At 35.7% G+C, this 23,591-nt stretch overlaps 1 protein-coding gene across 3 annotated transcripts in view; it reads left to right on the top strand.

Moving 5' to 3' along the window:
• Positions 1–17,334: 17,334 nt before the first annotated feature.
• MPPED2 (metallophosphoesterase domain containing 2) overlaps positions 17,335–23,591 on the top strand; it is a 154,604-nt gene continuing 148,347 nt past the window's right edge. Inside the window, exon 1 of one of the 3 annotated variants that reach the window (XM_026706120.2) lies at positions 17,335–17,766. The gene's annotated coding sequence lies outside the window, so the exon portion shown is untranslated. Of the gene's footprint in view, positions 17,767–19,312; positions 19,630–23,591 lie in introns of those variants that run through there. The other 2 variants (XM_026706127.2, XM_026706136.2) reach the window with 2 other exon arrangements.

Genomic DNA, 23,591 nt, shown 5'->3' on the forward strand with positions numbered 1-23,591 from the left:
TGTTTGGGACTTTACATTGAAGTTCCCAACAAATCCTAGCCTATCTGCCTAGGGAAATTTTAATTCTTCCAGTAATTTCTCCCTTTGGGTGCTCTACAAAAGAAAAAAAAACTAGGTGTTTTGTCTTTTTCTGTATAAACACAGCAATTCAGAAAATTATCTAACACCTTCTTAATGACCTGCAATTGAGTAATAAAAAACACGGACTAGTTTTTACCAATTAAGTCATTGTATAAAAAGGTTTACATGCTTTGGGGGAAACAAAAGATGAATTTTGTCTACCTAGCCTTTCATAGTGGGTCAACCTGTCAGATGCTTTTTATTTTTTAAAAAATGTATTCACAGCAATGGTGGTTATAAAATAATGAAGTGGCTTGGATACTGCTTGGGTAATGTAAAATAAAAATTCAGACTTTGACTATACAGAACTTCATGTTACAATTTTATTTATAGAAAAAAACTAAAATTTTCAATGGCTTATCAACTGTATTTTATTTGATCCAAAGAAGTGTTCCCCTGATGTTGAACTACAATTCTCTAGATACCTAACTAATGCTGTATTACAGTACAGACATAGTGTTTATTTAGGAAGTGGCAACAAATTATTAGCATAATAGCATAAAATCCAACATTATATGATCCAGCACTTCAGATATCACTGAATACTCTAACTGCTTTTCAATATCAAAGCAACTGCATTATAGATGGGAATTCTGGAAATTCTAATCTGAGCACATCTGGGGAAGTTGCCTCTCCTATTAGGCATGATGCTGACATTAAAACAGGAAGTCCTGTTTCTGCTTTTCTGTAAACGAGTTGCAGACACTTTTTAGGGAGTCTTAAAATACTGCGTTAAAATACTAACATAATCAAGCAAGGGCAAAGAATGAATGTCTTAAAAAGTATATTTAGAAAAGAATGTGGAATTGTAACTGACTCCACTTGATAACAAAATAAAGCAGTGTCCAAGAAGTTGGCTCATTGCAGGCTTCATATAGCTTTATAAAGAGGGAGGGGTTTATCTCTCTCTTTTTTTACTATTTTTTTGTTAGTTGCTAACCTTCAGAAAAAAAATGCATCTCCTAATTACAGAGGTTCAGTGTTTATGCAATGTTTTCCCTCTACTTTTTGTTTACTTTGATTCTTCCTTTTGCCTAAGGGTAAGATGTATTTGTCATGACTTCATTAAATACCTATAAAGTGTACATATTAGGCAAGAAGCTGTGTGTTTTGCTTGCAATGCTAGGGACAAATATGAAATCTCTCTTAAATTATTGGTGTTAAATCAGTAATTTACTGAGCATGTTATGTTACCCAGATGTTTTGATTTCCTGTTGTAGTTTTCTTGCAGAAAAGGATGTAAATGCAGAAGGAGATTCTCAGCCATCCAGGACATAGTTATCTCAAGAAGCAACTGGACTTTCTAGTTTTTCTTTGAAGACATTTTGCTTCTCATCCCAGATGAAAATTGAGGATGTAAATAAAGCCACTGTTTCCAAATGGACATCTTTAAGATGTGGATGTTATAGATTCTCCTAATTTTTATATTAGCAATCTTTGTCAGCATTCTGAGTTACACACCCATCGAAAGCAAAACTCTAAGGCAGGTACGTTCCTCAAAGAACATGTTTATTGGATACATCATATTGGCACAGCCAGTGAAAACCAACTCTAAAGTTCTCACGGTTTTCACCTAATTAAAAGAGTAAAAATCTCCCATCCCAGGTGTCACCAGTCACATTGTCCAATGAATATAGCTGGAAGACTCCTCTCCCCCTTCAACAGCCACCAGTTACAATGACCTTGGTTCCCACAGCAAAATTTTTTGTTTTGACTGTTAGCTGGGCTATCTATTTCCCCCCTCCCATTCCTCCTCTCAGGTTTTATGGCAACTATGAGGCAGCACAAGATGGCTTCAGCCAGGTTTGCTTCAGAATTGACAATATCATTTCATAATCTTTGCGTAACAGTCCTTACATTTTTATTTCGTTATTTTTTTAAAAAAATATGATGATATCGATTCACCAATTTTCCATAGTTCATTGCTTTAGGTTTCATCAAATTCTCCCAAAAGATAAACTAGTCACTTTCATCAATAATTTCCATTTGCATCAAAGACATAAAGCAACTAGATAATAAATGCAAGAAAGCAGTTTTTAACTAAGATAGAGCTGATAGAGGCAATACATTTGACGCTCCACAACTCTTGTTTGTAGCTCAACACTTTCAAGATAGGGCAGCTGCTGCAAAAATTTAATTTTCGTGTCAGATCATGATAAAAGGGGACACTATCCAGAACATAAAGACAAACTATTAGCTGGATTTGTCCAAAGGTAAGCTGCCAGATAGACAGATAAAACCTTGCAGCTTAGTGTTAAGTGCAACTTTGGAGACTAATAAATAAAAATGTCTTTTCAATGTAGAATATTAACATGAATAGGCTGGTTGTGTTGTATTTATACATGTGCTTTGCTTTATCTCTTCAGCACAGAAGCATTAATCAAGTGATGGTTCTTTAAAACTGGCAAAAAGCCAAAGTAACTTACTGTAGACAGGATCTGACATTTCTGAATCATTTGTTTAGATTTCTTAAAAATTTGTTTGGCGTTTGTATGTACCATTTCCTGCAGTAGGTTGCACATCTAAACAATTTTTTAAAATGACAAACAGTATTCTACATCTCTCTCTCCCACATGCCCTTTTTTATCATCAACCAAGTGCATTCAGATTTCAGATATATAGAAAAAGAATGTATGGCAAAACTAGAGGTGGTGTTATATGAGTTGAAGGAAGAAAGGAAGGAAGGGAGGGAGAGAGAGACAGACTGTATCAATTGGAATGAAATGAGAATTAATATTAAATATATTTCATTGATTTTGGGAGACCTAACAGCAAACATTGAACTTCTGAAAACATTTTGTAACTTGAAGCAGAGAGAGAGAGAGAGAGAGAGAGAGAGAGAGAGAGAGAGAGAGAGAGAGAGAGAAAGAGAAAGAGAAAGAAAAAGAGAGAAAGGAAATAGAAAGAAAAAAGAAAAATGAAAGAATGAAAGAAAAAAAAGAAGACTGTATCAAATGGAATGAAAAGAATTAATATTAAATATATTTCATTGATTTCAGGGGACCTAACAGCAAACATTGAACTTCTGAAAATGTTTTTTCTTTTTAACCAGAAGCATAAATTGGGCTGAAATTCTTAAGTTTTTTATCATGACAGTTGAGATTTCTATATGTCCGTTTATTTCCTGTTCCCCAAATTATGACTCACTGACCATTGTCTACCTTTTATTTATATTTATTTTTATTACTAAGATAGAAAATAAGTACAAATAATAACAGACAGAAAGTTATGTAGAAGAATTCCAATATGGTAATTGGATTTCTAATATTTCTCAAAAAAAAAAAAAGATATTGCTTTTTCTGAGGAAAAACAAAACATTCAGCTGAATATTTTATGTCTACTATCATGGGACACCAATTTAGCAAACAGATGCAATTTTATTTTTATAATTGTCTATTTATATTCTATTTCTATTTAAAAGTTCTACTTATCTTAAACTTTACTTGAAAATTGAAATGTATTTATTTAAAATGTAAAAATTATGATAACTTATTCACAACATTCCAAATTTAAAAAATATTCAAAATGGCTGCTGAAAGATTTATTTATTTTCATGATGAAGCACTAAATAAATGTCCACAATGTTGTTATTTCATGTTGTCTAATATTACCTCAATTTGGCAGGCTGCTCTACCATTATGTGAGTGAATTGTTATAAGAGAAGCACAGCAGCAGTTGTTAACAGTGATTAGGATCATTAATGTTTATTTTCATAAATAAAGGGAAATTCATTTTATAGTTTGGAAAAGCATACACGTATTTTTTATAATTAATGTGTATTATGAGGTCAATTAAATATGGGGATTCTAAGTTCATATGTGAATTAGATCAGAATCAAGTTTTTATTTAATAAAGAACAGTTAAGTTAATAAAGAACAGTATGGACCAATAAAAGAAGTGATTGGTTTGTCTAAAATTCATGCTGTACCTCCTTTTTTTTTAAAAAAAAAAGATATGCTTGAAGGTGTATCTGTACCAAGGGAAGGGGAAAACACTTGTTTCAATTAGGAGTGCAAAGAGCCAAATTTTGAGAATTTTGAAAAGGATCCACAATAATTTACAGTCAGCATCTGCTTATTACTGGAAGGGCATGCAGCATCAGAAGCAAAGTAAAATAAGGCATCATATAAAGAAAGGAGATAGATCAGGGGTGTCAAACTCAAGCCCTGTGGACCGCATCTGGCCCATTGGGGGCTTAGATCTGGCCTTCAGGGCCTCCCTGGAAATAGCAATGGACCGGTCCGCATTTTCTCGGCCAGCGAAATCAGAGCTCAGGATGGTTGCATATGGCCTGTTTTTGCTAGCAGAGAGCTCGGGCCACAGACACCCCCGACCTGAGTGACGTCAAGCTGGTCATACCCACCCTGGCCATGTCCAACCCAGCCCCCAAGGTCAAACACAACCCTGATATGGCCCTTAATGTAATAGAGTTTGACACCCTTGACATAGACTGACCTACAGTGTACAGTTGCAAAACTGGACAGTATAAATATAATCCTGTATATTTTAGGGCTGTAACCTCTTGTCACACAAATGCTATGAAGCAGTCTTAACAATATTTGTTATGAATTTTATCTTGATGAATTAACAAAAGTATATTTTGAATAGTTATTATCAGGTATAAAAGAAGAGAAAGATGACCATCTCTTTATTATTAATTGTTATTAAGTATAAATTAATAGGATGACCATCTCTTAAGGCACAGGTGTCAAACTTGTGGTGCCACATGACGTATTGTGATGTTTTTTCCCTTCATGGAACTGGGGTGGGCATGGCCTGCACTTGATACATCCGGCCCGTGTCTTTTTTAATCAAGCTTGATTCCTAGTAAGTATATGGGTTACATGTTTAATATAATTTTCTGAGCAACAGTATGGAATTGGTTTGCATTGTCCTTTTTGGGGAGGATTTTTTTTAAAAAAACTTCCAATTTAGCTTACATTCCTGGATTTCCTGGTGGGTCTCCCACCCAAGAGTTAAGTGGGGTTCCACCCAGAAGAAAACCTGCATAACTCTTCTCAAGATCAGTGAAATTCAGCAATACATCTCATCTGCTGCAATACCCTTTCTTCTTGTGATTAAAACAAGAAAAGGCAGAGCAGTTTTGTCAACGTATCACTTTAGCAGCAGTGTCAAACTTGCATCGTCACGTGACTTATTGCAACTTTTTCCCCATTTCACAAAACCGGGCATGGGTGTGGCCAGCACATGACACATCTGGCTTGCGGGCCGCGGATTTGACAGCCCTGTTTTGTAGCACAGTGCACATTCAAATACTTGCATAAAAAGTTCACCATTTTTATTGTTGTTTCTGTTTTTGAATAGCAGCTTCATAAAACATGCCGATTCATGTTTCTTTTATAAAGATTTCCTTTCTAGAAAAAAGGGTTATAACATTTCTTTACAAAGGAAGAACTTAGTTTATTTTATATTTATATTATTCACAGTTGCAAAACTTCCACACCGGAAACCAATATAATAAATAATATAATATATAATATAATAAACAGAAAAGGAGGATGGTCATCATAGTGGAACAGAAATAGGAAGCCTTCACAAAGATAGCCCACAATATGCCCTCACTCACAGCCTGAGGAAAAAGACTTCATGATTCATTTAAAGGCGTTCAGGGTTGAATCTAATAAAAATCTTATGCTGTTCCTGAGGATGAGTTATCTGGATTACACTGTTTAAAGGCTGGGACCACAGCATGTAGATTCTGTCCAATCTTATAGGACAGGCAGAAACCATAATGTTATATATTATATTGTTCTGCAATGTATGCAAAATTGCAGAGACCATGTTAGAAATGGAATCAAAAACCATTCAGAGGTAATAAAGGAGAAACTCTTGACAGGATCACAAGATTCTGTTATATCCAACAATTGAGTTCTAGTACTTGCTGAGTTTATTTCCTCACCTGGTCCACTTTAAATGGTTGATATAATGGGAGAGAAATGTTCTTTCAAATAATTATGACCTATGATTCATAGGTCACTTATTGCTTTCTCTCCCCCTCCCACTTCTCCACATTTTCTTCTTAAACCAATCTCTTTTTCAAAGGTTTAACTTGTCTGAAAATGGCAGGTGTGACTCATTTAAAGGGAAATGGGGAGAAGTATGGGCACTGCAGTTGCCATACATCTACATGCTTTCCTAACTGAATGAGGATATTGCCAGAACTGATCTGACTTATAGAATATGTATTGTACTAAGCTGTTGAACTGTACCAGCTGACATTTAAAATCTGGCCAGAGATTTAAACAAAGTAATACAACAGTATGTCTTAGATTCTGTTAACTGGGAAAAAAAAACCCTCTACTTTCTTCCACTATGATCAAAATGATCTATACGTTATTATAAAAAGCTGACTTTTGCAGTTTGCTTGGATTGCATAAAATATATTTTTCCAAATATTTAAAAGTATTGGAATTAAATATAGCCATATGCATATACAGTTATTATATTGCATATAACTAATTGGTTAGAATTACCTTTGAGTCTCTGGGGTAAGATTTATGTAATTAAAATGAATATAACCTCTAGACAGATGTACATTTTAAGATGGATTTCTATGTCCATTCCTATTAGATATTTTACGAAGGTAGTTAAAATATTGAGAAAGTTTTAATGGCAGCACAAGATCCCTTGATTCTCTCTAGTTAAACTTAGATTGACTTATGCGGATGTTCTATTTAATCTCTCAGATTTTAACTTTATCGTTGAACGTTTACTTTAATATCCAAAGTCATGTGGAATGAATCTTTTCTTGATTATTATTCCTTCTGAGCTCATTAAGAAAGCCAGTATTGGATTCCTTTGAAATCTTGATAAGTTCTTGGGTCAACAGGAAGCAAAATATGACTTTTCCAGCTTTGAAAGCTGTTACACATTTCTGCATTAATTATAAGGTAAGCTGTTATTCAGATTTACATCAGAAGTTGACATTATAGAAGTTGGAATTAACATCTTGAATGAATTGATCAACAAGAAATATTTAAACAATTTTCATAGGATATGTTTTGAGTATAATGTACACATTTGCCTAGCAATATGGGCAATTAAAGAATGTATTGTTAGAATAACTTGGCCTGCCTGCTTTATTAGCTTTAGAGGAACCTAAAACAGTTAGATGTTTAAGAGATGCTGAATTTGAATTCATACAATTCGGTTTTTTAGGTTTTTTTTTAGTGACTCACCCAAAATCACTCAGCTAGCTGCTGCCTTAACCACTAGCGCCCAATTAACATAGTTAACATTGTTTAATATTTATTTATAAAATGTCTAAGCTTCTGTAGTGGCAGTACCGAAGATCATTGTTATTTTGAAGAGTTTAGCAACATAGTTTGATTTCTCTTTCATACTAGGAAAAGTCTAGTGTCTCAGAGCTCATTCCAAACTGTTTTGTTTAACTCCTGTTTACTGAGTAAAAAAAGAAAAGGGTTGATCTTCACATAGCTGCAAACCTGTGAAAGTCTCAAACTTTCAGTTCATATTCCAGAGTCATGTGCCACTCAGTTAAGATGGGGTCTTGCAGCTCATGATTATAGCAGGTCATGGTGTCATGCTTTGATATTATTTATTTATTTATCTATTTATCTATTTATCTATCTTCATTCATTCATTCATTCATTCATTCATTCATTCAATTTCTATTGCCACCCATCTCAGTGAACGGTCTTTGGCAGCTTACAATTCTTGTTTGATGGGAATTTCTGCACGAACCTGCTATTGTGTGCTATGGAAACTAGATATCCTTGGGGGTATCTCTGCTATCATTATTTGACAGCTGATAAAAAATTGGGTATCATCTTGCAATGTTAAAAAGTTAAGAGATGGAGAGAGTACCATCAAGTTATTAAAGATACAAAACGTCATGGTGTTATTTCCAAAAAGTGGGATTTGATATTGTCAGGTTCCAAAGAAAAGAGGTTTATTGAGGTTCTTTCAAGCATTTCCTTTATTATTGCTCTCCTATAGACAGAAATCTTGCCAAAATAAAGCAGACTATTTGCATCATCAAGCATATATTCTGAGAACTCCCAGGTAGCAGTTATCTTCTTGACTATTTTCCCCACACAAACTATCTAAACATCACTGTCTTTTGTTCTTCTGGGATGCAGTCCTCCCTCCTGAGAATCCAGAGAACATTCCACAACAGATATTTTATGAAGAACTTTGGCTCTGCTGAGTCTAGGAATTAGGTAAGAAATCATTTTGTGCAAGTGGAAAAAAGATGGTCCTCCACATATCAAAGAGTGGATTTAAGATACATGTTTTTGGTTGATTTTTGAGATCTCCTTACTTTGTAGATATAACAAGATGTTTCTAGAGTTCATTATATGGTAAAGGATTAGGCAGGTTGTATATTAATATTAATAACATTTTTCTTCCTTTTAGATTTTAGTTTATTTCTAACACTTCTATATGCTTATTGACCATAATCACTATTGCAATTTTCTTTATTTTTGTTTGTTAAATTCAGTAATAAAAATAAGGTACATCTGCCTATGAGAAGCATAGTACTGGATTTTTCTGGATCCGTGTTAGCTTGATCTTCCTTGTTACCTTTTAAGTTGTACCTTTCATGTACCCATTGCCATTAAAATAAACTGATTATGTTGCTTATAATCATGGAAGTCACTCTCGATGACCATCTATAAAGTAGCTTTATTTTATCTCTGATTTTAGAATAGCATTTAGTAAAGGTTAAAGACAGCAAGGGTGCATTTTATATTGCATTAAAATATTTTTTAGCAAAAGTATCAATTTAAAAAGTTTTTTTTAATGCTTGAAGCCTCTATATGCCAAGAACCACATCTATGAGAGATTAATGAGTTCTGAATACTTTTTGTTGAATACAATTTTTAAATTTATCTCCATGTTTTAGTGATTTCCATGTTTAACAATCTAATTGCTAAACAACACCTAAACCCAATGTGTAGAAGTATCACAGATGATATGGTATCAGAAAGTATGTATGCAGATAGCCATAGCAAGAGAAAGGTAAATGCAAAAGTCAGATATTATACCTGAAGATTTTTCAGCCTTACTGGAAAATCATCCAGATTAAATGAAAAATGTTAATTAGTTTGATAGCGGTATTTTTACATTTTGCCCATATAAATCCATTTCAAAGTGCAGCTAGAACAAGTAGAAATGGTTTCTTAATTAAATGTGTTTAAGTTAATCATCTGAAAAACCCAGATGCTATGCTTTTTATCTGGCTCTTCTATCACATAGGCCAAAATGGAATGTTTCAGTCAGCTATTTAAATAATTTAACTTAATAGGAAGAAAGCTGAAGATGATCAATTTTTTTGTGAAATGGGCTTGATCTAGTAAGCAAAAAAAAGCCTTAAGACAGCATCTGGTGAGAGTTCTATTTTCATATTTTTAACAGAGCCTTCTTACCCCCATCAGGGTTATGATTCAATCCCTTCATTCTTTTTCTTTCTCTCTTTCCTTAAGGATTCAGTCTGTTAAGTCTGGACATTCCTGGTTCTCTGTCATTAATCCACATTGTTATGAAAATGGGAACATGAACATATATATATATAAATATTCCTTATCTTCTGCATCTTTAAAATTAACAGATTATGGCATAAATTTTTGTGCATTAAACCCAAGCTTTATCAGATACATTTGATGAAACAATTGATATTTCAGAACAGATACAGTAAATAATATTTTAGAAAGTGAAAGTAAAAGAAATGCAAAATTTCAATTCCAGTTTTTTAGTCATCCTTTTATTCACCATTCCTGACCTTGAATATTTTCTTAATTGAACTTCTAAAGATAAGAGCTGCTCTCTAGGTCTTAAGAATATTTTCCCTTTAGCTTTTGCACATCCAGTTTATTTATACAGCTGAATAAGGTTTTTAATGTTGCCTATTCTGACATATATTTTATCTATGTCAAATATTGGAGGAAAAAGAATGAAATCAGGATATATTGTCTATAAGACTGGTTTCCTGGGTATAGATGGCTTATAAGAAAAATGTTAGTTAGATTGCATTTTCAGATATATTTCTGAGTCTTACATACATTTTGAGACATAATTGTTAAGGGATTGTCAATATTCACATTAAGAATCCTGGCACATCACCAATGGCTCACATCTACTCCAATTTCTTTAGAAATAAATTCATCCATTAAACACACCCATGAGTAACAAACTGTTCAGATGATTTCTTAGGGGAGGGGATTTGCATAAAAATGTTTTAATGGATCCTGGTCAAAGATCATATTGTTGAAACATGTATTCAGTTACAGAAAAAGGGTGGCTAAAATCCCCATCACTGTATTAGAATAATGCTTAGATTTAAAATGTCTTAGCTAAACTATATGGACAAATCCATGTTGCTTTCTTGGAAATAATACAGGATGGCTTACTCTAGCCATCTTTCATGACTGTTAACTGTACAACCTAGTTTATACCATTTGAGTTGTCTGCAGATTTTTCATCCCACTACTAACCAGCTTTAATCTTGTTTAGCTTTTTTGAGATCAGCCATGGTCTGCTATGTGCTGCCATCTGCTGTGGCTTGGACTGGTGTACCACTTCTAAATATCTGAATATGAAAAAAAAAAGAAAGAAAGAAAATGTATATTGGCATGAAGGGAATGTGATATTAAAAGAAAAAGTAGATCTGAGCAGTAGAACTCTCATAATGTGTAATAAATAAAGAGTGAACTGTTAGAATTTTTAAGGGGAAGAACCTCCAGAAAAATAGTGCAGAAACTAAAAGGAAGAATTTTCCAAGAATCCTTAGGGACCATTCAGAAAATACAGCTGGGACCTCATAAAATAGCAAGGTGAAGAAAAAAATGATAGAGATGAAGGCCTCTCCTTCAAGCCAACCAAAGTTGCCAAAAATAATTTAAAGATAATGATCTGGATCTGAACATGCCAGAGAAAGTTTTCCCCTGCATTTTCATTAAAAAGTCCAACTCTTGTTAGATTTACATCCTAAGTGCATAATTGTTCATGTCAGAGGACTCTTTTTCAGAGATTCCATTGAGCAGTTAAGGGAGGTGAGTTTGCAGAGATACTAGGGAAAGAATTCAGGGATTGTTTTGGCAACAATCTCTCAGGGAAAATATCTCTGGGATGGTACTGGAGAGAGAAGACAGATCTTTTCCTTAGAGAACGTTTGCATTCAACATGCGGAAAAATAACAGTAAAGCAGCTGATACACATGCATACTTATAGTATTTGACACTTAGCAACAGTAAACCATAGTGTGTACACACACATGCACATTTATAGCTAGATAACTAGATAGATATATAGCTTGGTAACTGGATAGATAGATAGATAGATAGATAGATAGATAGATAGATAGATAGATAGACAGACAGACAGACAGACAGACAGACAGACAGACAGACAGATACACACACATAAGGGACAATTCTAAATATCAAAGTAGGAATAAGCAATGTCCAAAATCAGAGAATAGAGCACACCTGATATCATATATCCTATGATCAGTGAGGCCAGGCATATCTTCTTCCACTAATCATAGCTTCATGCTGTGAATTGATGCTACTGCTGATGGGAGTACAATCACTGTGTCCATATGTCTTCCCAGAATGGAAGTTAGGCAAACAATGGGGTCAATTTTAGTACTTAGTTGGCACAAGACTACACATGAAACGTACTTAAGGACAGAACGATTGAAAAGTATTGTTTGGATTCATGAATACCCTTCCTATCAGGAGTGCACTAAGCAGTGGTGGAAAATTCAGTACTTTTAAATTACATTTAAAGACACTTTATATTCCTGGATTTGCTAGCAGAGCATGACTTTAAATAAGATTTTCATTTATTAACCTATAAGAAAATTTTCTAGAAGTTTAACCAATCAAATTTTGCATCCAAACGTCAATATCAGTGAAATCGAAATTCCTGGATCTTAATTGAGATCTTCACTTCTGAGCTGTCCTGTCATTATGAACATGGAGGCTAAGGTCTCTCTGAACATGGGCAAACAGAGAAAAATATAGGTGTATATACTGATTATGTGTCATCACCTCAGTGATAACAACTTTTAGTATCTACATAGATTTTTCTCCAGGAAGAGCTATCCCCAAATTTCTGGCCTTCTAACATGCACGTACCACCAATCTAATTCAGTCTATCTACTTTGCTGCTACTCTTCTCTTTCCATTGAGTCCAAGCATTTTTGCTTTGAGTGAGAACCCTGGCTTGATATAATTAAATGCTAAGCAATAACAGTATTTTGGTGACCTTTTGTTACATACTATATTACCCTTTTATTAAATGCTATTTATACTGGTCAGTGGTAAAGGGAAACAAAATTGCCAAAAAACATGGTGGCTAAAAACCATCAAAGTTGACGCTAGTCAGTGTATGAAACTACTGAAAGAAACCAAACAAGATCAGAAAGTGTGAAAAGAGCTGGTCCATAAAATCACCAAGGATCGGATATGGTTGAAAAGCTAGCATTAGCTTTATAATAATTAGCATTATTACATGCTTTGTGCAGTCTTACTTTAAAAAGCAGGTATACCTATATAAGCAAATAAATAAAATAATAGATATTTATAATAAACACTTGAAGTCACTTTAGTATTAATTTGTACAAATAATTTACTACTGTAATAAAGTAATACATAATAGAATCACAGTATCTCAGAGCAATTAATTTCATAATTGTCTAATTCTTTTCAGTACAGTATTTTGGCTTCCTAACTACTGTATACACAGCCGCAACCAATCTTATTTCTTTGGCCTTTTGCAGTCTAACTTTATCTGAGTATCTATTATATTAGATAGATTGTGCATCTTATCTGGATATCCTCAAGGCAATTTGGGGTTATTCCTAAACTGACCAGCATATTTATTTATTTATTTATTTTATTTGATTTATATTGCCACCTATTCGCCCATGGCGACTCAAGGAAGCTTACACAATGTAAAATCATATTTAAAACAAAAAATAAAAATAAAAACAAAAAGAACTAACAAAAAGAATCAAATAAATTAGTAAAGTACAATAGAACAAAATTTGGGAAAACAAAAACAAAACCAACTCCCACCCCACCCCCACCCCGATGACAGCAGGTCAAACTAGCCATTTGATGGGTTCCATCCCTCTCTGGGTTTCCCAGGCACGTTGGCAAAACCAGGTCTTCAGTGCCTTTTGGAATTGTATTAATGAGGGGGGCATTCTAATCTCTGGGGGAATGATGTTCCAGAGAGATGGAGCCATCAGAGAGAAGGCCCTTCTTCTAGGGTTCACCAGGTGTATCTCCCTCAGGATTCCCTGCCTCTTTGCTCTAATGGGTCGGGTAGATGTCACTGGCAAGAGATGTTTCCTGAGATAACCTCAGATAATATATCTGAGTTCCAACTCACCCTCTTATAAACAAAACCCCAAAGAAACTCTGTCCCCGATAAGTTTTTCCAAAATCCATGATGGCCCTGCACCAGCAATGTTGCCCCATCCAAAAGATTATTATGATGGAGAATGATAGAAGGAGTTCTAACTGCAAGCCTGACAATCAGATCACAATTGGTCACTCCAGCCCCTAATCGTTGTGCCCAACTAGTATGTTATACGTAGTACATTGGTTGCTAATGAACTCATGAGGAAGGTGGCTTCCAGGAACTGACCGGCCAGTATGGAAGCTCCTGGAGAGATTGAAAAAGGAATGACAGGTCTAATTCTAATTCATATTACTAGTAGAAAATATTATCAGGAAGTATTATGGGACATGGTAGTACTGGCAAATAGTTACCAGACAAATCTCCCTCTTAAAACCCTCATATATGACATATATTTATTTTAAAGAACCTTTATGGTGGATTTGTACTAAATTCTATGCCTGTTTACTTTAAAGTATTTATTATTTTGTCATTTTTATATCTTGCTTTTTCTCCTAAACTCAAGGGATCTAACTTATATATTTCTGCTTTTTATCCCCGCAATACCCTGATAGGTAAGTTGGGCTAACAGTGACTAACCCATAGTCACTCAGTGAATTACCAGGCCTGAGAAGGGATTGGAATTTAAATCTCTACAATCTTAGCGTGACAAAATGGACCAAATTGGGTTGAAACTCCTGAATGAACTCACATGGAATGTGGCTACTACAGGAAGTTCTGGTTTAGTGACTACCTCATTTAGCAACCATTGCAAAAGGAATTTTATGACCAATCGTTGCATTTATGATCTTTGTAGGATTTTAAAACAAAGGAAAGCTGAAGTAAAATAATGAGTGCAGTGACAGTTTCACTTACCAGTTACTTCATCAGTACTTCAACATTTCACAGACCACACTTGGGAGTATTTTATAGTTTTGGTCGCCAACATCTACAAAAAAGATGTTGAGACTTTAGAAAGAGTACAGAGAAGAACAAAGTTGATTAGGGGACTGGACGCTAAAACAAATTAAGTTTTGTTGGATGAATTGGGTATGTCTAGTTTAATAAAAAGGACTAGGGGAGACATGATAGCAGTGTTCCAATATCTCAGGGGCTGCCACAAAGAAGAGGGAGTCAAGCTATTCTTCAGAGCACCTGAAGGCAGGACAAGAAGCAGTGGATGTAAACTAATCAAGGAAAGAAGCAACCTAGAACTAAGGAAAAAAATCCTGACAGAACAATTAACAATTTGACTCCAGAAACTGTGGGTGATTGAACACGGGAGGTTTTTAAAAAACGATCAGACAACATTTTGTCTGAAATGGTATAGGGTTTCTTGCTTGAGTAAGTGGTAAGACTAGAAGACTCCCAATGTCTCCCCTAATTCTATTATCATTTAACAACCAAGTTGCCAGTCCCAATTGCAGCCACTAAACAAGGACTATTTCTGTAGATTTGTGAGTATAGTTGGGTTCATAGACAGCCTTCAACTTTATTTTGTCATATTAAGTTTTTTGAAGGAAATTGTAAATATAAAGAAGAAAGAAATAACATATACTTAGTGATTTTAAATACTTATGTTACAATTTTCATGGTTTTAATTTGAGACCCAAAAGGCTAAAATGATACAGTATATTGAATGTATCACTATTATGTTTACTTTTCAGTTTTTTGTATCAAACTTGCTTTTTGATATGCTTTAGGATTATTTTATTTTATTCTATCCTGATTTTAATTGCAGATTAATTCCATTATGGTTGATTTTTTTTAAAGGATGGTAATATTTGGCCTAACCATTGTCCTTCTAACATAGCCTATTATAATGAAGAGCCACTCTGTGAGTGAGATGGTGGTTTCTCAGTTTGATATATAAATAATATATAAATAAATAAAATGGAGTAAATATCCATATAATTTTTAACATTGCAGTGCTTGACAATTCTCATTCATGTCTATCATTAGTTCCAATATGTGATTTCCAGTACAGGCAAGAATAATCCATTTAACTTCACGTATTGGTTATGAGGAAGAAATTTACCACAACCTACAATAATTAATTTAAAAATTAATCATTAAAGTTGCTACCCCACATTTTCTAGACAATCCTATTGAAACCCCAGTGAAGGCTTACTTCTAGAGCTATGCGGAATTGCACTCTAAATGAATTTTCTGAAGTATCCTCATTTTATGTAACACCACATTGTATGTTCCAAAAATGCAGTCATTTTAAAAAAAATGTTTGAAAATGGTTTTTACTGCTATGTGTGGTGTTCATATTTATTCTGTTGGTCCTAATGTTGCCAATGGGAAAAAAGGCTTTGCAAGAATTTTTCTTTTCATTGCAACATTCTGAAAAATCTGGTTCCAAAGCAGTACTTTTATGTGGCTGCATAAAGCATACAAAATGAGTAATTGGAAAGATGACAGATGAATATTTCAAACTGTACTTCTTAATAAAGTTAGAAAGATAAAAGCTACATTTAATCTTGGTATAACTTTCCATACATGAATCTCCCCCTTTTTAAAAAAAGAATTGTTCTATTTTATCCTCAGATACTGTATTGAAAATAGTTTTTTTAAAGTATAGACAAGCACAATACCCCCCACAAAGCTTTACTGACATTATCATTACTTATGATATCTGGACTTCCACTGACAGAAATTAATTTAAATGTTATTTCTTTGTATTTCCCTGTGATAATTTTGTCTGGAGTTTTTAACCATTAAAGATGTTTGTTTCTCCTTCTTCCTATATTCTTTTTTTAAGGAAGATTTAACATCAGGTATTGCTTATGAGGAAGAAATTTTACTATAATCTAGATAATTAATTTAAGAATAAATAAATAAAATTGCTATGCAACATTTTCTAAAAGAAAATAAACCCTATTAAACCCAATAAGGCTTGCTTCTTAAGTTATAAAGCTTATGTAAAGTAACAGGCATAAAAGCAGATTAAAAAAAAACTGGATAAAATATTACCTGAGAGTAAGTCCCTCTAGGCCTAGGGTGATGTCTAAGTAAATATGTACAATATAACTATATGGAAACTGGATACAAATTGGATAGTTTAAAGGACTGTTGTGAGTTACCTTTTTTTAGTAATGGAGCCAATCAAGAAAAGATCTTATTTTAAAAAGTTGCTTCCCCACACATTTCACAAAAGGTTGAGGATATGGATGACACAGAGCCATCCATTTTCATTCCCTTCTGTTCCATTTTCTTTTCTTTTTCAGTCTGTTTTGTGGAAATGCTGTTAACTCTCGCGCAGCAATTTGAGGCATCCCTGCAATACATCAACACAAGAGACAAATACATTTTGTTTCTATACAAACATGTTTTCCGGTTTCTTTATATAAATATATAAATGTTTTCGGCTTAGAACGGGGTAGTATTGATTTTCCTTGCTGTAACCCTTCGAGCTAATATTAGTTTTGTTTTTTTTAAACGCACCTGGTTCTATTTCTTAAAGGGAGGGAAAGGTGGAGGGAACCCCACCACGGTCTTATTAATTAAGATGAAGACATAACGAGTGAGCAACATCGAGGCATTCTGATGATTTGCACGCCTTGGGTCTCCTCTCCTATTTAATCTTTAATCTTTCAGGAAGGGCAAAAGATTCGCCGTCGTTCGGCGAGGGATGCTGCTCTGCTTTTTTTTTTTTTTTTGGCTGTGAGTGTGACTGGGGCGGGGGGGGGCAGCGAAGTAAGATTCAACAGCAGCAGGGAGGAGCTGGTTGTGTGTGTATGTGTGTGTGTAGTGTGCGCGCGTTGGCCGCCCTGTTTCCTGGTGCTCTGCTCCCTGACCCCAGTGGCAGTCCTTACTCATTGCACTGTTTTCTTCCTTCTTCGCTCCTTTTTTTTCTCTCTCTCTCTGTCTCCCTCTCTTTCTCCCTCTCTCTCTCTCCCTCTCCCTTCTCTCTTTCCTTCTCGTTTCCCAGTTCAAGAGGTCGGACTGCTCTCATTTTTCTCACCCCCCCCTTTTTTTCTTTTCTTTTTCTTCCCTCCTTCCTTTCCTGCCTCTCTTTCGTTTCCCCACACCCACCCCCGGGCTCCTTTCGGGTCGAAGGTTCTGCCCTGCCTTACACCAGCCGCCCACCTATGCCAAGGTCTCCCTGGCTCGTTCGCTCTCTTGTAACCAGCGGCTTCACGGCAGCGTCGCCCCCTCCCCTCATGGATCGGCTCCTTCCCCAGCACTGAAGGCATCCTTAGGAATACACCTCCACCTCCAGGAAAATAAAAAGAGGCAGAGAAGGTAAATCGTCCGCCCCGTTCAGAGAGGAAGGGGGAAAGAGGACTCCAAAGGAAGAAGGGAGAGGAGAATTACTAATAACAAACACAAAGCGCTGGGTTAGAGGTGCCTTGTCATGTACAAGGAGATCAGAGAGGGCAACCGCCGCGAAACAATAATCAGACTCCAAACCGGCTGCTTATTTGCCATTCGCTTCTGGGTAGAACTGGGGGCTTAAAAGGGGGTTTGGAAAAGGAAAGCTAATTTGCTGATCTGCGTGAGGGTCGGTTTCTTTTGCTTCCTCCTCCTCCTCCTCCTCCTTCTTCCTCCTCCTTTCCCACCCTGGCTTGCAATGCCCCCATCTCTCCTCCTCTTCTTCTTCTCCACCTCCTGCCCCCCTCCCGGATTCGGCGTTCATTTCTTGTCGTTGCGGAGTGGGGTGGGTGGGTGCGGGGGTGGGTGTCTCGGGAGGCGGTTTGGGAATAGATTTGGCAGAGGAGATTAATTTTGGTCGCTGTTTACTAGCAAGTCTCGGGTGATCGGGGTTACAATGTTAGAGCACGACCGGGGGAGGGTAGGCCAAAAGGGAGCATTGTGCTGTGCAAGGCTGCCGGAGAAAGCGAGGCGAAAACGGTAGATCGAGGGAGTGAAATGCAAAGTATAGTTAGCCTAAAAAAACTGAAACGTGTGGCTGGCGGGAGAGAAGGACGGCGCCGGGAGGGGCGGGGGGAGAAATCGTTTGTTCTTGCCGTATTTCCTCGCTTTCCAAGAGGCTTTTTTCTTTTTCACCTCTTTCTCCCCACCTCCCCAATTTCCATAGGGGGAAAATGATTCCTGGGGGAAAGCTGGGCTTAAAATAAAATAAAATAAAAAAAAGTACTGAGTGCAAATGTGTTTTTTTAAACTATAGCTGGAGTTTTCCACGTTTCTTTCACATTCAAGACAGCTACATTTCCTCCCTCTTTCTCTCCTCACACCCCCGCCCCACAACCCCTTCGCTGCTTTTCCAAAACATGCTTTGAAATCTATGGTCCCCCGAGGCCTAAGCGCCCTTGGAAACCTTTGCATTTTATTGGGATGTATTTGCCTCCCTGTTTGCATGCTGTTCATTGCGATTGTTTTATTTTGTTTACCTTCCTTGCTCTAGGATTATGTCATCCCCCCCCCCCCCCGCCCGGCATCCTCAACCCGACCTCCTGAAAGTGTCGTAGCGTCGTGAGAAATAGGGAGTTGGAGCGATCGGCTTGTATTGGCGAGGAGCGGGGAGTAGATTTTTTTGGTCATTGCAGAGATCTGAACAGGGGGGAAAATATGAAAACTTTAAGCGCGCGCGCGCGCCCAAAGCCATACTTAGGCAGTAGCCTGCAAAAGGGGTTTCGAGAAAGGGGAATGACATCCTCCCCCCCCCCAACAAAAAGGTCAATAGAGGGGTTGAAAACCGTGCATCTTACTGCTGGGGGTATGCTTGTTATGGGTTAGCAGTGACTTGATCAGGGTTATCGTGCCAGCTTGAAAGGAAGGGAAGAATCAGGTTGGGATGAATGACGTTGGGAAGAGAGGGGGGAGCGATAGAAAAGGCAGGATGGTGCGCAGTCAAAGCTATTGGCCGCTGATTGTGATCAATCATTCGGAGCACTGGCAAGAGGGAATGGGAGAGGGAGAGACAAACCAGCACCAAACACCCTGCAAGGATTCAGAGGAGTGCAGCCACCTATCCGAGAAAGAAAAGGGGAGAAAGTCCACCCAGCGCTGCTTAGATGGGCATGGAGTGACGACCACCAAGAGGTAGTGCCTGCAACCTGGGACGTCTTCCTTGGTCATAGTCCCTTTCAGCTAAAGGGTCTGGAGGAAAATGCATCTTTGCAACAGAGGGAGAGGCTTGACACTGTAAGGGTTTCTTCTCTAAAGGGTCCCCAAGTGTTGCGGGGTGCATGAGGGAGTACCGGAGGGATGGGTTTTGATGACGGGAAAACTGGCTTGGTCTCTTTGAAAGGCCGGATGTGTGGGATAATATTTTTCTGCTTAACTGTTGCTTTGAGGGAACTCATGATCCCTTCCTCCGCCAGTGACAGTTTACCTAGCATTGGGAATACAGTATTCCTAATGCTGGTTCTGATGTGTTGGTATTGCACAAGATTGTAGTGAGAGTGTAAAGTTGCGGAGGGGCCAGATGGGAAGTTGAAAAGATATCGGGCTAGTAGTAGCTGACCACTTCTCTATCTTATTAAGAAAACTTCATAGATGTGTCTCTGTGAGTGTCTTTGTGAGTCTCAGAGGCAAAGTTGGACTGGAGTCTTCTTTGCTTTTTCACATACACACAAACACACAGATTTAATCTACACTCCTTACACTGACAAAGAGATAGCTTTCCACTGAGAATGAGGCTTGTTTCTGAGTAAACATGTATTGATATGCATATTGTCTATTTGCTGCTTTATTTTGTATCATATTGGAGATAATGCAAGCCTGTAAAAGTGGTCTAATGTGGGTATTCTTTCCTCTTATTTCAAATATTTCAGGATTTCTCTGGTTAGTGCTAGTTAAAAGTAAAGGTAAACTAACACTCCCAGTTGATGAATTAAATGATGGATTTCTCTTTTCACTCCCCATGTTATGGATGTTTTTTTTTCCTCTCAGCAAATAATGGCTTTGAGTATTATTTTTAATTTTCTATCTTGCCACTGATTAAAAATGCAATCCTTCACAATGCTCTGTGTTTTGAGACAAAACTGCAGTGTAAATGTTATCAGTGTCCTGCTTTTATAGACTTTAAATTGAAGCAGTGAATTCATTTGAACTGGTGGTGTTTTTCCATCATGTCAACTTTATTCTTGTAGGGATGTCTATCATCATTTTGGGGTTCTTTCCTGAATTCTATAATCTTGCATGAGATATTCCAGGGTTATTGACAGTTTTTGGTTATATTAGCTCCTGCATTAAAATGAATGCCAAGGTCAAATCTATTCCAAAGTATATGTCCTTAAGGGAATGATTGTTCTAAGGAGAAGAAAAGAATTATATTGTTAAAACAAATCCTTATGGGAGGCTAATACCAGCATGTATAATAAAAGTTTTGAAGTAGTTGACTTTGCCTTATATTTTCTTCAAAGAGTTATTCATTAAAGATCACAGTCATTCTCTTTAATATGAGAGTTGTTTTGCACTAGAAAGACATTAAAATACAATTAATAAAAATTGTTTCTTTTGATACAAAATAATATTTCTGAGTTTGATATTTACTGATGGACATTTAAAAAGCTGTATTTTTCTTCTGTTCAATAGAATGTGAACATAAATGAAATATTTCACTTCTTAACAATTCAGAAGTGAAGTTCAAGATTTTCTTCATGTGTATCAGTATTCTTAAGCTGTAACATTTTCCCCATTATAATTGAAAGTTACATAGAAAATAAATGCAATTGAATTAAGACCTTAAATTCTCTTCAGTGAGTTTTTTAATAATATGTAACATTAATTCTGTCAGTTAATAAAAATACAATGGCATCTATTTTTTAAAGGGCAGAAAAAGTATGGGATTGTATTTCAGTAATGTTGTCTATTCTTCAACAGAATCTGCTTTGTGTGAGGAAAAAAATTGCTCTCCCATTTCAACATTACTGCCTAATGTACTCCAAGACTAAAATTCTCACAATACAAAGTGTATTTTTTCCCTCAGCTCTCAGGGCTAACATTCTTTTTTAATGACAGTCATTTCTCTAACGGGAAGATGTTTTCATTTGTATTTACTTTTCAGTGCAGTGCAATTATGTAGCTCCACACTGCACACTGCCTTCATAGTTAGTATCTCAAAAGAGAATTACAGTCTTCACTATAGAACTGCAATTGGAAGCAGGTGTTGTATTTTACTGTTATGCAAAATAACAGTAAAATATAATTGTGGTGGAAATTAAGGAAACAGCTGCAAAGTTGGTATGGAGGTTCCTTCATTATAATTCGTAGACAGTTATCTTGCACGAATAACTGGGCAACTGTTTTATGTACTGAATTTTATATACGCATACGTACATATATATCCCATATATATGGGAGATTCCTTAACCTGGTTACCTTATGAAATCTTATGTAGGCCTGAGGTTATATAACAATAAAAGGGAAATGCCCATCATTAGGCATTTGTCATTTAGAAATTTGTTTCTTAAATTTTGTGCTGAAGTCGATTTTAAACTTCATTGTATGCTCTTATACATTTAATTTTCAACAGTATTTGAATTCAAAGGTAGCATCATTGTAGGAAAAGAGCCTCACAGTATACAGTGTGAGACTTTCTGGCTATTCCTAACTCTACTCAGTTATAGAAAAGGTATATTTAAAGTTTGGAATAGTATAGGGCTCCAAATGTTATGTATTTTGGAGTTACTGAAAATGGTCAGATACTTTAAAAAAAATATTTTTATCCTACCGTAGAAGTTTTCATACTCCTTCCTACAACATTTTTAAAAGTAGTTTTTGGTAATAAGGTAATGAGGTTTTTTTTCCAATTGCCAGATTTAGAATCAGAAATATTATATTTATGCTTAATGGTAGGCTTTTAAAGTAACTTGGTCCAGTAACCAAAATTGGAAACAGTGTAATATTTTCTGGTAGCAGTGGGCAGGAAAAAAAATCTGAAGAAAATGGATTGACAGATAAATACGTATGTATTAGGAGTAGAAGTAGGTGTGCAAAAATGCATTATTACAAGGTATTTGCCCAAATTTATATACTTTTGAGTGGGAAAGATTATTTTTAATGAAAATGGTTTGGTAAAACTTGGGATAGAAGATACTGTTTGCATCATGTAATTCAAATTAACCTGAACAAATATATACAGGATAAAGAAGTTATATAGGTAAAGTAAGCAAATAGAAATGTATGACATAGTTTAATCAATTTAAGATAAAATGGCTCATAGTAATAAATTACAGTTTTAAACTAGAGTGTACTGTTGTATGTTTTAGCATGCAATGGAAATGTGTTAGAGGAACAAAACTTTAGGTGATAACTAAATTTATCACATGGCTATTAAGTACTTTTCATTTTGCATGTAATAATTAAAAAGTAGGCAGCTCCAGTAGGATGATAAAATAGTAGAGAGAAGTTCTTCTACCTTATACTCCCTGGATCATTTCAATTGTCATAATTCACCAATCATAGCCAAGTTAAGTTCAAAGCACCTGGAAGGCAACAGATGGATGGAAGCTGCCCTTAGAACATATTCATTGCCTTGACAGATGTATGGATCGTACCAAAGTCCATCTGCTTGTGCAATCTGTTTCTAAAACTGGTCTAGGTACTTCTGTAAACTTGCAAGTGGTATATAATGGGAATGGCCATCCTTGCTTGTTTTCCCTCAGTCTGGTATTGAAGAGCATATTACTTCTGAATATAGATATTGTGTTTAATTTAAATCACTTATAAATTGAATGATCTTATTTAACCTTTTGCAGCCATTTAGTCACCACATCTTAGTGTTTACTTAACACATAATTCTTACCTTTTGAACTCCTTTCCAGTGCTCTTTCTGGAAAGTTTGTGCTTTTAATCTTTTTTCAAATTATAATTTTCTAAATCTTTGTTACATTTATCATGAGATTGATTTTGAAAATCAGAAAGTTATATTATCATTATCTTTTCCTTGTAACAAGTGCTATATCTTGGTCTTTTTATTTGTCCATTTTTTAAATTGCCCCATTTCCAGCTCTATGGCAACTTATAAAATGGAGTCACTGAATCTGATAAATAGCTATAATTGTATTTGTGAAATATGGCACATGATTCTGACAATACATTATTAAAACATCAGTGAGAAATGTAAGAGAAATTCAAAACGAAGAGTATAATTACATTTA

Source organism: Pseudonaja textilis, chromosome 1 (genome assembly GCF_049901715.1).
Source record: "Pseudonaja textilis isolate UNSWEBS1 chromosome 1, rPseTex1.2, whole genome shotgun sequence".
Lineage (NCBI taxonomy): Eukaryota > Metazoa > Chordata > Lepidosauria > Squamata > Elapidae > Pseudonaja > Pseudonaja textilis.